The 15217-nt window shown below is 44.7% G+C and overlaps 1 protein-coding gene across 1 annotated transcript in view; it reads left to right on the forward strand.

Annotated features, from left to right (window-relative positions):
* Positions 1 to 10924: 10924 nt before the first annotated feature.
* The window catches only part of zfhx4 (zinc finger homeobox 4), an 82148-nt gene continuing 77855 nt past the window's right edge, over positions 10925 to 15217 (forward strand). The window contains exon 1 of the mRNA XM_073487911.1: positions 10925 to 11216. The gene's annotated coding sequence lies outside the window, so the exon portion shown is untranslated. The remainder of the gene's footprint in view (positions 11217 to 15217) is intronic.

The following is a 15217-nucleotide window of genomic DNA, read 5'->3' on the forward strand; positions in this document are numbered from 1 at the left end:
GGGGGGGGTGAGTGTGAAGAAACAACAGAAGAGTGACTGACCAAATACCCAGCGACAGAGCGAGAGAGGAAGACAGATGCAGAGAGGGGAAAAAGAAAGAGGGGTGGGGGGAGATGAGAATATATATGCGGTGGCCAGTGTTGTGAGACAAGGCAGGTTGCTGTCACTTTAAAAATGACTGTAATAAAAGTGACCGTCGGAAGATGGATCTGGTGATTTTGGCTTGCTAATCAGTCATCTGTGAAGAGGACCACAGCCCAGATCCAGCGGCCGCCTGACACCTCTTGATTGATGCCTGCGCCCGATAAAAAAGGCCCATTAACTGTCCTCCTATTAAACTGGGTGAAATGGCAAAAAATGCTCCTCTCTCCCACTCTGCTCCTCTAATCTCGCTTTCATTTAAACCATATATCCTTTTATATTTTCTGCCTTTTTTTCCCCCTTATCACTTCCCTCTACGCTGTTAAGGTGGTCTGTTCTTCCCGCAGTTATTATTGAGATAGTGGGCAGAGATGTTAATCAGCGAGGCCTTGCTTGTGTTTTGCGTGTGTTTGCACCGGATGTCGCGTTACTGTACTTGAGTGCAGCCCTCGCACTCGAATCAATACACCAATAGGTGGCCAAAACACACTTGTCAATGCTTCGGCCGGTACCTGCTGTCACATTCTTGTTAAGTATGCAAATGAGCTTGCGTAATGAGTGATGTCATCAAAGTGTGACTCCAAGCCTTTTCCTTTAGCCTCGTGACATGCGTCAGAAAAAAATAATGACCCCGCAGCTGAATCTCATATCTCCTCATCTCTCCTCCTCTCTCTTAGACACACACACACACACACACACACACACACACACACACACACACACACACACAAAGATTGCCTGCAATAATAATAACCCCACAGACGACAGCTTCAGCCCCCTCCCTCTCATCCCCTCACCCCCCTCCCACATACAATCAAACAAAGCCTCTCTCTTACCTTGCGCATGACCAATCCTTCCATCTCTCCCTCTTTTTTTCCCCTCCACCATCCTATCTATGCATGCTCTTCCCTCTCTGTAAAACCCAACCACACCTAACAGCAACACCTTGCACTCTCCCGACCATCCCACAGCCTACAGCGCGGCACTCACACCCCCAATAAATACAGCCCTGGTCTGCAGTTTTCCCATCTATCCCTTTTTCTCTGCCCCAGTCTCTTTCCCCTCTCTCTCTCTCTCCCTCTCCCTCTCTCTCTCTCTCTCCCTCTGTCTTTCCCTCTCCCCTCGCTCCTGGCTGGTGCTGGTGAAATATCAGGGCAAACGGATTCCAGCTTTTTTCTCTGGCTCAGAGGGGTTGTTCTGTGCGATTTGGCCCTGGGGTGCATTTCAGCGCTTCTGATGTGAGAGAGGGGGCGAGAGAGAGAGAGAGAGAGAGAGAGAGACAGAGAGAGGGCAATGGAGAGAAAGAGAAAGGAAGTGTGAGAGAGAGAAAGAGAGAGAGAGAGAGAAGACACCACCAGGGTTTATCCTTTCTTTCTAAAGGGCAGTCAGCGGTTTTAAAACGACAGGCTTTTGACCGGCATTGAACCAGCAACTCGAGGTGTGCATGCTCTCAGTAGCTTACCGCGGCCTTGAGGTGATCTCCATACATAATCAGGACAATCCACCTCCATGACAGGTGCGCGGCCATCTTGGACTCTCTCTGAGCCAGAGGTGTCCGCGCGCTGGTGTTCATACGGAAAAAGATGAACGGCTGTAGCGCAGCAGCGTTGGTTATAAGTCGTGTTGAGCGAAATAAAAATGCATTTATTTTACATTTTATATTTTTTCTTTACTGAACAAGATTTTCTGGTATTTTGATTTAATTCTATTTTTCCACTGAGGACAGCTGTACAAAGATAATAACACGTGCTTAAAAATGAACCTGTATTATTCATTTAAGCCTCTAAAATGTTGAATTATTATGACCTTTGGAGGAGAACGAAAACTACATATTCATCAGAACAAACTGGACAGAATATTTGAGTGTCCTTTAAATTATTCTTTCAATATTTATCCACTTTAACAATAAAGTAAAAATGTGTCTGGTATTTTGAGTTTTGAGGACGGTCATGTCTTTAAAATACATTTTTTTAAAGAGCACATTATTTTCAGGTAAAATTCCTTTTGGTATTTCCACAGGTGATTGTGTTTTACCTTCCTCTGTTGAGTGTCCTTGCCTGTGTGTAGTTTGCACAACTACACGCATGCATGTATATCTATATTTGTGTGTGTGTGTGTGAGAGAGAGAGAGAGAGAGAGAGTGTGTGTGTGTGTATGTGTGTTTATGTTTCCTAATCTTACATCTCACTGTGGGGCGTTCTAAAAGGATTTGTCATTCTCAGCTCAGTTGGGCTGATTGTGAATTAAATGTATTTTTAGGCACCTTTTTTCCGTCCCTTTGTGAACCCAGTTAGAATTGAGGTCAGGACACACAAACAGACATAGACATACACACACACACACGCACACACACACACACGAATGCGCACACCATCTCAGAGAAAGACACATAGCTTTCAGAACAAATCACTGTTGAACTACCCTGTGTGGAATGATTCTGACATTTTGTTTGGGAGAAATAGCATTTAATTGAAGGGAGGGGCGATACGGATGGCAGTTATGCAACCAAGGGAAAATGTCTACATTTCAACCCAAATTGAAAACATAACAGAGTCTGTGTTTGTGTGTGTCTTTGTGTGCATGTGTGTGTGTGTGTGTGAGCGTGTGTGTGTCGACGGCTTGTTTGCACCACTTCACTCTTATCCACAGTTTCTCTGCTTGTTTGATTATGAATTAGTTCAAGTTATGGAGTTTATTCCGTAAAAACAATATTGACTTTGCATTATAATACAGAGTAATCTCTCTCAATCTATCTATCAATCTAGATTGTATTAAATTTGCAGGTATGAAATTTACATGAATGATGAGGAAGTGAAAAGCTCTCACATTTCCTCATATTCACTTCGCCGTTTAATTTTTAATCATTTCATTTTCTACTATTTTTTTTTATTTTACAAAACTTAACAAGCCATTAATGATGGAAATTAGAGATTAGTTCATTTAATTTTTAATATCCAAGAACAGTAAAAATTATCTCCTTTACTAAGCTTTAAAAATAATTACTGGCTTCTGCTGTTTTATATTTTTTTCTCTAACAAAAAATGATGTTAAACCATGTTGATCTCCATAGGGAAAATATTCTGTCTTTTGCCCCCAACACGGTAAGGTCAGAGGTCAGACTCACCCACAGAACAGGCATCTGAAGCTGGAAAAGGACTCAGTGTTTTGCTCAATGACACTTCGGCAGGGTAGTCGTCTGCAGAATGGCTGCTTGAACCCCGGTCATCTGGTTTAATGACGGACACTGGGAAAGGAGGCTGAAGAGCCCTCATAAGGACTCCTCTAATGCAGTGAAGAAGCCAACAAGCATCTTTCAGGGTCACTGCACACCTCAAAAAACGACGCCTCTCTCTCCCCCTCCATCCTCTCTCTTTCTTTATTCTCTCTTTCGCTCCAAGCGTTGCCAATTTGTCTGAACCGCATCCGCTAATCCGTGCGCATTTACGCATTGGTCATTGCGCCTCCGGTTGACTTGGTTGGCTTGATAGATGATGGCGTCCAGGCAGGAGACTGACTGGCTGACTGACTGGCTGACTGTACAAGCTCACAGCTGACAACAGTGTTGGGTGGTCACTCTTTGCTTTGTAACGTGCTGCGACACAAACAGCGAGTGGCGAAGGGAATATCCACCTTTTTGTCCAAATTACAGTGACAATTAAAATCACTGATTAAAACAATCAAGTCAGTGATTTTATTAAAAATTCAATTGAATAATTTTAAAATCTTGGCATAACATTTCTTATAAATAGGAATCAAAATAAGATGAAAAATAAAATATCTTCATTATTTTTTTCGGGAGAAACGCTTATCTACAGGAAGTTAATTTAGCAGAAGCAGCGTCACAAATACAGGCCTTCTGTCAAAAAGTAGTGGACCACTGTAATATTACTGTTAGGTCGTGGGATACATTACTTTTTGAGTAACAAGCCCATCCCCGGACTACTGTATGAGACGCTCCTGACGTTTTTCCCCTAGATGTCGAGATGTCAATCTGTTGCTGTAGAACTGACTTCTCGCTACTGACCGGGTTATTTGCCGTGTTGGGATGGCCCACTGAGTGTCAGAGGGAAAGGAGTAGGGGGGGTGGGGTGGGGGGGGGCATGGATGGATGGATGGTGGAGTGGGGAGGTGGAGGGGTGACAGCCCCCAAGAGAGAGGGAGAGTGGGGGCTCCTGGAGAGGACCTCTCGGACCACTAAATTGACATGTTCAAGCTTCCTGGGTTGTCATGAAGAAAGCGCTTTAATAAGACATGTGACAACATACAGTGGAGCAGCCTCACTTTCATGAGGCCATTAAATAGCAGGCCTTCTGTTAGATTTCAAATTACATTTTTATTGCTTTAATTCGACTTATATTTTATTGCCATAATTTATTTAAGGCAGTGCGTAAAACAACGCGTTATTATCCTCATTATTATTATTTATTCGTCACAATTTAGCATTTCTCATAACATGCTCTAAAAGTGTGATAGAATATTTTACCAAGGTTGCATATTTAATTCATTTTCATTTATTTATCACTGCAGTAAATATGCAAATTGTTGGCAAATTGACTGAGAGTCATTGGAGTTATTTCGATCAGCTGTCGATTAATTTCCTTTTTCTTGCGCACGCAGCACACAGGTGCTATTGTTCCCATCCACGGCAGCTTTACAGGTCTATAAGTGTATGTGGATCTGAGTGATAATCAATAGAATTTGGCGCTGAACGGAGCTCGAGGCGGCTCGGTGTGTTTTTCTTGGGGGGCATGACGAAGAGGCCGATTTGGGGGGCTTCTTTATTCCTCTGTCCATGTATGGAGGACACTCACTGGACGCGTGTCTATTAAAGAGGGATCAACAATGAAAAAGATCGGAGGACCAAAGGGCCAAGTGGGAGGAGGGCAGGAGGGCGAGGTGAGACTGAATGGAAACAGCAGTGGTGTGTGTGTGTGTGTGTGAGAGAGAGAGAGATGCACACATGGGGAGCGGGGAGGGTGTGTGTTTCTGAGTGTGTGCGCGCGCGTGTGTGTGTGTTGATTTCCTCTCGCCAGCGACCGAAATGCGGGCGACGACGTCTGCCAAGTCACCCTTCTCCTCCTTCTCCTCCTTGTGTCTCTTCTTCCTCTACTCCTCCTCCCTGCTTGCCACAACACTTGTTCTTCCTCGGGAGCAATATCACGGCAGCCCCTGCCCCGCCTGCATCTGGGTAAAGACTTTACAGTCAGGGGCCATCGATTGCTCTTATCAAATAAACAGAGTGGCACCAGCGGCTGCACGGACCCACCACCCCGCACCTCCACCCCATCCTCACTCCCCTGTCTCCTAATCTTAAGTCCCCCTCCTCTCAATTCCCCCCCACCTCTTCCTCCTGCTCGAGAGCCCTAGCAGCTGTGGTCCCATGTAAATTTTACATGATTGGCACCTCCTTATTTTACCCCCCTCCCCTGCTCCTACCCCCATTCTCCTGCCCCCCCTCCCCTTCATATCATGTTGCATATTAATGCACAGTTTATGCAATAGCTCATCTGACGGTGCGCACCGGCTATCATGTCCGAGTCTTTTCCCTGGGAATTTGCATACCTGATTATAGTGCCTGAAGTGCTTGATTGTTGCTTGGGGAAGGTTGTGTGTTGCTGAAATGTGATCTTCAGCAGTGGAGACAGGGGTGTAGGCTGTGGAGGTGGGGGCGGAGGGGGGGGGGACGGGGTGCTGAAGCGGCTCCCCTTGACCCTTGAAATGCAACTTAATCCCGCGTGGCCCAGTTTGATTAGGGCATTTTTCTGTCTAATTGTTGTCATCAGGAGTTGCACTATCATTGTGCATCTGGAAGCACTTTGACATCTAAGTCAGTGGTTCTCAGAAAGTGGGGGCTCCAGGATCCTCAAAGGTCCGCGAAGGCCACGCAGGGGCCCCCCCACCCACCCACCCCCCTCCTCATCCTCCTCTTCCTCCTCCTCCTTCTGGCAATAAGAAGAAATTGTTTAATTGCACTGTGATTTCATTAACCTGAAATTATTCCAATCAGAGAACACATGTCTGAACAAAGGTTTCACTTGTATCGCCATTAGCGCCACACTTACGGCAGGTTTACAATGCAATTCTGAATCAATAACAACAACAACAACAAAAAGGACCCATATTTGGAGTCCCAGGGACGAAATCCAATTAAATGGGGACCCTTGGCATAAGGTGTGTCCATTTGGGGGTCCTTGACATGAAAATGTTGGAGAAGCCCTGATCTAAGTGACTGAGGCAAAGGGCTGCATTGACAGTCTTTGTTTCTTTTTTCTCTTCTCTGCTTTTTTCCTCTCTCTCTCTCTCTCTCTCTCTCTCTCTCTCTCTCTCTCTCTCTCTCTCTCTCTCTCCCCCCCCTCTTCTCTCTGCCTCTCTCTCTTTAAAAGGGAGCGGAAGAGTGGGCTGATACCGGTCTCATGTTGCGTATGGATTTTCGTTTATATAATCGATTGAAATGTCCCAATACATTGATTTTGGGTTCAGTGTTTTACAAACAAGCGTTTATGGGTCTCGATTTTATGTTAGGGATGATTCCAGTGTGACACCGATGCGCAAAGAAGTCGGAGTTGTTGATTTTTAAATAAATGATCTAAATGCAAACAAATAAATATATTTTTGTTTCATGTATAAAAAAATATATTAAAAAAAGTGACTCGGGATGGGGGGGAAGGCAGAGAAGAAGAGGGGAAACAGGGTGAAAAAGACACAATATTGTGCTGCCTCTCTCCTTAATCAAATAAAGTGGTGTAAAAAAAACACACGCACACACACACAAAAGCATTTCCTTCCCTCTGAATTTCTCCTTGAATTATATGCCATCACTAGTGTGTGTGATTGCGGAATATTAAATTAAAGTGGGATAAGTCCGCACCGAGGCGGGCTGCGTCCAATCCGCAACTCATTTCCCCTGTTGTAGCACCGCATCACTGCGCTCCTCTCTTTTCAATGACAATGTGCCAAATCTGGGCATTTTGAAAACACTTTCCATATGCTATTATCGGATCGCTACTGAGCAAGAGAAAGACAGAAAAGAAGAAAAACGGAATGTTTTATACCAAAGGTACCGAGAGTCTACATTTTTATTTCTCTTCTCTTTCAATGGCTTATTATACTTTATGCTTTTTGGGGGATTTTAAGGAGGTAAGAGGAGGTATATTTGAAGTTGTTTTTTTTTAACGATTGCATATTTATGGAGCGATGTTGGATGGCTTTAGGGCTGAGTGTGGAAAACGTCAAGAGACTTTATGTTGAGCATGTATGGGCAAAAACTTGATTTTGTTTGACTGTTTTTTGCTGCGTTTTCCTCGTTTTATGGCTAAGGAGTCAATTGTTTTTGCCCACTTCTCTGTGGAGTGTTTTGCCTGCAAACAAGTTGAAGGGAAATGTTTTCTTCGACTTTTTAATTCGCTGAAATCACAGAAATAATTCTGCCTGTTTTGAGATTTATTTGCAGTTAACCGATTTTGCAGCTCCGCACCTTGATTTAACACAGGTGACAGCTTACAAGTGACTTTGACATTTGGAGGATTTCTGTGTGGCAGATTGCTGTTTTGTTTAGGTGAAAATACAGTTTGAATTATTGCTTATATTTTGAAAGAAGGATTTTTCTAATTTTGCTTGAATTATTCTGGAGTGAGTGGCAGCATCTTCTATTGGTGTCATTGCGTTGAAAGAGTTGCACTTAACTTCTTATTGTCTCTTTTATGGGCCTTTATGAAGCTTGTTTGTGCGTGTGTTTGCTGGACGAGAGTTGGCCAGTGGGTCACTGTGGCAGGTTGCGGGTCAGAGCTGTGGGGTTTTTGCGTGTTTTTTGTTTTTTTTGTTTTTTTTGTGTGTGTGTCCTGATGAGGCAGAGGGGTCAGCCATGCAACCCCATGAGGGCGCCGACGCATAGGACAAACAAGGTGGAAGTCTGTGTGCACATCCAGAAAACACTGACCAGGTGACTGCTTGTAGAGGAGTTAACCAAATCATTTTAAAAAGATTTTTTTTTTTTTACAGATAACACGGATCCATGTTTTCAGTTTGACTTCAGAGAATATATTGATGGAGCCACAATGGTCCCATCCAGACATCTCCCTCTGTGTCAAGCCTTTATGGTAATATCTCCGGACGAATCAAAGTTATTGATCTACTCAAGTGGCATAAGATCACTGAGTGTTCAATACTGCCTTTCACACGTCAGCAGAGGCATTAGAAAATAAAACAACCACCTTTTAAATATTTGATGATTACACTATAATTAAAAGAGCTTAATTTCAGTCCACCTGGTCCGTGTTTCTGGTGATGCCACACAGAAATTTCTTGGTAATTTATTTGTTTTACAGCACACAAATACTGGCACACGCACGCACACACACAAACACACACAAGCAAGCAGGCATACACACACACACACACACACACACGTAGAGAGAGAGACACCAGACCGGAGTTTACAGATAAAAATCTATAATTAATTGAGGATGCTGCTGATATGGAAATGGGGCGAAATATTAGTTAACGCGGTCTATTGTGGAGCGGTCCTCCGGAGAAAGAGCATCGTCTGCAGGGAGAGAGGGAGGGTGGAGACCGGGGGGATTTACAAAACGCAGGAGGTTAAGATAAGCGGCAGCCTATATCAGTTCTCTAAATCCGCTTTGTACTTTCTCTTTTTCTCATCGAAGACAAATAAAATAACAAACGCAACTCCGCTGAAAATGCCAGCAGCGCGCACAAATTTTAATCACCCGAAAGTGGATAATAAGTACATCCTTTCACAGAAAAGGAGATGATCGGAGAAAAAAAAGAAAAAAGAAAAATCAAGGTGGTTTATGTCTACAAAAGTCCTCCGTTTGGGTGTATAAAGTCGCAAATGAGAAATAGGTCCTCTCCATGCAGCTTTGGGAAGCTCGACGCACGGCCCCGCTGGACTTTTTTGCGCGTCCGCTGCAGCAGCGGGTAGACTCGGTTCTCCAAGCCGTCTGTGAGCGACGCCTCCCAAGGCTGACAGGCTCGAAAAACCCCCCTGGAGGACAGGCAGGCAGCTGCAGCAGCAGTAGCGGCAGCAGCAGCAGCAGCAGCAGGAGCCTTGGATCCGGGTGAAAAAAGTGACGCCTCTGTTCCTCACCTCGACCCACCCACCCCCTTTGTCAGAGACCTCTCTAAACCCAGAATAAACAGCCTCAGGTCGGGTCGGGCTCGGATCTCTTGGCTTCTTAAGGATCCAGTTGGTATGGGTGCAGTCCAGTCAATGTGGCTGCAAAGTAGACCTAGTAGTTCACTTGCCAGCAGCAGCCTTATCATCACATCCCAAGCCCCGGCTCATGCAGTTCAATTCACCCCCAGCTTCGATTTTTTCCATGAAGGCGAACAAGATCTCTTGATTTTCTCCCCGATTGAGACTGTGTAAAGTCTTCCTCTTGCCCAAAAGCCACTATTAAGAAACCGGGGGGAAAACACACAGTAAACGGTTTGCATTGAAAGGATATAGGGCCAATAGACCGATGCACTTTGTTAGGACACTAAATATAAACGCCAGTGAATGGAGCTTTGAATAGAGAGGGGGATTTTTGTGTGACCCTGTATTGGATTTTGCAGTTTGGCTCTATTGAACCCACACGGGGCCTCAGCGGTCCCGAAAGGGCAGTGATGACTTTCCAACATGTGGTGGATTACTGTGATGCATCGTGGCTTTGATTTTTAAGCCTGAATGTTTAGATTTGCAGCAGATCAGATGCAGTCTCTTCATTCCAAGGGGGTGGAAAAAAAAACACACGACTATATTATTAGAGAATAAAAGGAGCCAAAAGTGTGCATCCATATGTGGCGTAAATTACGCACGTGTTTTGTGCATTTGTACGTACATGATGTTTTGCCTATAAAATATATTCTACACCATGTGCAGGCCCGTTTTGACGCGCGGCGCAAGACGTGTTTGGGGTGCTTTTGATTCCCTCTCTCTCTCTCTCAGGTGTGTTTCTGTTTTTATGCAAATGAGTGATTAAAAAGTGTTATTGACAAAGTTCAGCTCTTTCAGTCATTTTCCAAAAAAAGCCTCACAGAAACTCACACGAGTATTTTCTTTTTACATTCTTTACATTTCCCCCGGAATCCGCAAACGCGGTTCATTCTGCGCATCTGAGGAAAAAAGTCACCTGTTAGTGTCATAATCAATCAAATCCAGCTGGTTTTAACACGCAAATAATCATCATGGACAGAAGAAAAATAATCGTGTATTTGCTTCAGTTTAAAATAAAGAAAAAAGGCTGCGTTGGGGGATTTCTGCGCTTCGGCACGGAAACATTCATCTGCGGAAATCTTGTTTTTATAGACAAATATGACTTCTAAGCGCTTGTAAGTATTTCTGTGTCCAGCCTGTTTGGTGTGCAGGAAGCGGTTGCCCATTGTTCTACATGTGATTTGGCCCTTGGAGAGAAACCATACAAAAGGATTTTTTTTCCTCCTGCGCGCATAGACCTCTGCGGCCGCCAGGGCTCCGTGTGCGCGTCATTTGCAATGTGGAGACTGTTGATCAACTCACTAATTACACTTCTCTCCTCTCTCTCCCTCCCTCTCCGTCTCTCGTTTGCTCCCTCCCTCTCTCTCTCTCTCTCTCCCTCTCTCTCTCTCCCTCTCTCTCTCTCTCTCTCTCTCACTCACATTCGCCCTCTCTCTCTCTGTCTCTCTACCCATTCCCAGAGTGCATATCGGGAAATAGACACACAAAGACATGCGCACTCAACTTAATCAGCCATTTTTTTAAACAGGGCTAAAACGATAATAATTAGCAGAATAAAGACATATCGGATTTTCATTTCCTTTCCTCCGTTTCCCGACCCCCGTCCACAAGAGAAACTGCGAGGCAGCCCGTCGACACGTCGTTTCACCGCCACCGGAACCAAAATAAGGGATAGCTCTCTAAACGCTTGACATTTGTGGTTTTACCCCCTTTTCCCAATATAAAGTTGGAGGATTATTGTAATTTTCCCTGTTTTTCCACGTTTTGATTGTCCACTTACCCGAGCCGCTGGATGTGACTGTTTTCTAAACCCAAGAGCAGAGAGAAGCGGAGGTGACGGCTTTGGAGGGGGAAGAAAGTAAGTTTTTTCCTTTTCCACCTCTCCCTTTAACTTTTATTGAGTAGTTTGGGGTGTGTGTTAAATTTAGGGGTCGGGTATCGATTATCTATCTCGCTGGTGGATCTTTGACATCGGGGCTGTTTGGATAACAGGTGCTGGGTGTTTTTTAGTCCAGAATAAAGGCGGATATCGTGATGTTAGTGCAACTCCGGCGCTTTGGCTTCAAATAAAAACGAGCGAGTGACAGTGTCGGAGGCGTTCTTACGCATGTGTCCGTGCTCTTACAGTAGGATATCACGTCCAGACCTGCCTTTTGCAAAGTTTTATATACGATTGTTAGCGAGGCTGTGTGGTGTGCTGACACACTGAACACCCCACGTTAGATAGGACGAGGCGAGCCGAGCGTTTCTCCGCTTTTGTGGCTTTGCAGTGCGGATACTGGTGTTGCCTTTCCAGGAGTCCGATCCCTCGGACGGACATGTCCGCTTTGAGCTTGTTTCTAGTCGAGGGGTCCGTCTCGATGTTTTCCCCCCACTTCCCGACTCCTCATTTCACTCCCCAACCTCCAGATATCTCACTCGAAGAGGTCAGTCGGATGCACCGCACCGCTCAAAGCCAGTTTTGAACACATCGGGTTTCGTGCACCTTCCAGGCACGGCCGAAGTGACTCGATCAGTCTCCCGACACGATCCCCCTCCGTGTGCATAAGTGTATATCTTTCGAAATAGCGGGTGTAACACCTGGTTATTACAGTGATCGGTGCAAAAGCAACGCATTTGCCGATCGCAGTCCATACATCTGTACCTGCTGCGCTTTAAAAGTAGTCTCACTTTACCGAGGCGTGGGTGGCTGCGTCGCCCAGGAGGGAGTGCGATCGTTGGGCTACTGATAGCACGGCGAGTCCCTTTAGAGCCAGCCAACTCCTGGCTCCTTTTTTTCCCCTCTAGCAGCGGCTTTTGACAGAGCAGATTGTATCCACACTCCTGCTCTATTGTTTTATACCGATATTAACGCGTTTTTATAATCCGCCTTCCATCCATTAGTCTATAAGTTCCATTTTCCACCCTCGGTCCTCATCCGCGTCCGTGGGTTTATAATTTCCTGATATAAATTGTCCCCCTCTCTCTCTTAATTCCCAGAGATGCGGGTCGCAACATCTTCTTTAAGTTGTCGGTTTGTGTTGTTGTGCATTAATTTCGAGGAGACAGAGCGCAGAGGTGGGAGTTCTCAGGTATTTTTGCGCCCTGATGGCTGTTTTTTTCGAGGTAGGCAGATAGACTTGGCTCGGATTGGGACGCGACAGTGACAGGGGGGACATCGATCGCACGGGAGGAAAAAAAAAAAAAAAAAAAAGCAAAACATCAGGGCCAAGGGGCCAGTCAGTCTCCAACCCGGGTATGTAACGGTGTAGTGAGTGTGTGTGTGAGAGAGTGTGTGTGCGTGGAGAGACTCTACACGCTCCAGCGGTGTATAGGGTAGGCGACCTTTTTACAGGACTGTCTCTATTTCTGCACGGCTTTTCTGCCTTTTTTCAGACGGATCTCACAGCGACTTTATCCCCTGAAAATTGAGGCTTTAAAAGCAGTTTTTCCAAAATGTGTTAGACTTTTAAAATTTGTTTTGATCGTTGCATTTTTATACACGTGATGTGAGCCAGTTTTTCAACCAAAATGCGTGATTTTCATTGGAATCTCAAAACAGCAAATAAGGAGCGTTACCACTGCTTCATAAACGAGAATTAATCAATTTTATTATTATTATAATAATTGTTAATTTTATTATTATTGCAATATGTGAAGACGTAGGCACTTATTTCAATTTAAAAGCCACATTTCATGAATGATTTCTGTTTTTCTGTCAATTAAATGTAACTTAAATCAGATCAATTTTAAAGATTGATAAACCACAAACACTGATGTTTTTTGGACAGGATGGATCATCTCTCAGACCATTTAATTGCATCTGCGTAGAAAATCCTACATTTCATTCCACAAATACAGCCAAGGCCTAATAATAATAAAAAAAATTTAAAAACTGGAATTATGACAGGAGATGGTCCTGTCTAATTGCAGTGAATTTCATCAGTTAATGATGCTATTGTCTCACTCTATAATAACACAATCTCTGTGTTATTTTTCTCCTCTTGCAAATGAGGGATTTTTTGAGGTTTATGTTTGCAGAAGCTCTGGCCCCTTGTTTTTGTTTTTCTGCACGGGGTGTCGTGGTGCTATCAAAGGCTGGGTGTGTATATCTCTGCATGTTAGTTAAGCAGCTTGTAACGTTCATTTTTACCCGTAGCAGTGGAGGGGAGGGATACAAAAAAAAAAAAAACATATAGTGTGAGAGATGGGCAGACAGCCCTGGGAGGACAATAGCTGTTGGCTTGAAAATGCTTCTTGATTATTAAAAGCTAATGCATTTTCAGCATTGCAGCCTTCATTAAGGGTGCGGATGGAGGGGAGGGGGGGCGAGAGGGATGAGAGGGGTACTGGGAGGAGGAGAGGATGGGAGAGGGAGAGGGAGACAGGGGCTGAGTCTGTCCTATAACTCCTGGGCCCAAGACACATGCAGCTAGAAGATTGGCTCGGGCCTCTCCTAGGGGTCGACAATGTGTCATTTCCACCCGGCTAGATTGCCCTCTGCCTATCTGATATTAATGTGCAAATCAATATTTCAGGGATTAAATTTCCCTTCTTCATTTTTTATGGTTTCTACCTCAATAAGTCTCCCGTCTAATAGAGGAGGCTGGATGATTTAGAAGCCTTTGCTGCAGAAAGAGAGAGGGAGAGAGAAAGAAATAGAGAGGAGCTTTGCAACAAGGCTATCGCTGCATTTTAATGTTCTTCTTCGTGGATCCCCCATAGGCCCTTAGTAAGGAGGGCTATATCGCTGCTTTACAGTGTAAAGACAGCCAATTTGGCTAAAAAGGCAGAAAGGGAAAATATGAGTCCGGTTGAATACTTAAGACGCTGTGGTAATCCGAGTAGCAGGTATTAGCGAAGGGGAGCTCCCCCCCTCACACACACACACACACACAGAGCTACATCCAAACCTGCATTACCAGCCGTCATGCTCGAGCGAACAGTATAGCTTACTACACGCCGGGCTGCTATAACAATATATTTTTTTTTTCCTCCTCTCTTTCTCCTCCGCTTTTCGCCTTTTTTGCATGGAAGCACATCGACATCCATTGGAGAGATTTACTCTCCTGCGTAATAACATCTGGCGTATGTGTGTGATAGAAATGAATCACTCTGACACAATGACCTGTGTATGATTATTGGGGAAGGGAGGAGCGTATTACCATAGTCATAATGCTGCATCTCATTGAGAGTCAACTAAATGAGCTTGGACCCTTTGACTCCCCATAGACATTCATTAAGGGACAGTGCACACAGAGGCGTCTGTCTGCCGATAGGTGTGTGTCTGTGCATGTGTGTTTATTTAATCCTCCTTCCTGTACCATCTGGTGCGTGTGTATGTGCGTGTCCAGCAGCAGCACAGTGTGAATCCCCCCCACCATACACAGCTCTCCCCCCCCATTCAGCCTTTGCAGCAGAGCAGAGTAGACTGTTTTAACATACCCTTGATAGGGAGAGTGTCAGCGAGTGAAAACACGAAAAGAGAGGGAGAAAGAGACAGAGGAAGAGGCACAAAAGAGCTCTAATTGTAGCACGACCGCTTGGCTTCCTCCCTGATTCACGGCCATTACGATGTGAAAAGCACAACCGCCTGTCCTCCATTATCAAAACGGCAGGCCTACACACACTCTCACATCCATACACGCATACTCACTGGGGGGAATCATGTAGATTTTTTGTCTCTTATCTACGGCTCAAATAACTGCTATCATTCTGGTCACCAGCTTTGAGGAGATTCAATATTGAGCATATCCAGCATTCTCCTCACACTGATGATGGGTGGTTGAATTTACAAAGTAAAAAAAAAAAAAAAAATTCTTTGGTTGCCAAGCTGGAGCTGTGTAGTTACAACCCCAGCCAAAGACACATACACAAAAG

Source organism: Pagrus major, chromosome 19 (assembly GCF_040436345.1).
Source record: "Pagrus major chromosome 19, Pma_NU_1.0".
Classification (NCBI taxonomy): Eukaryota; Metazoa; Chordata; class Actinopteri; order Spariformes; family Sparidae; genus Pagrus; species Pagrus major.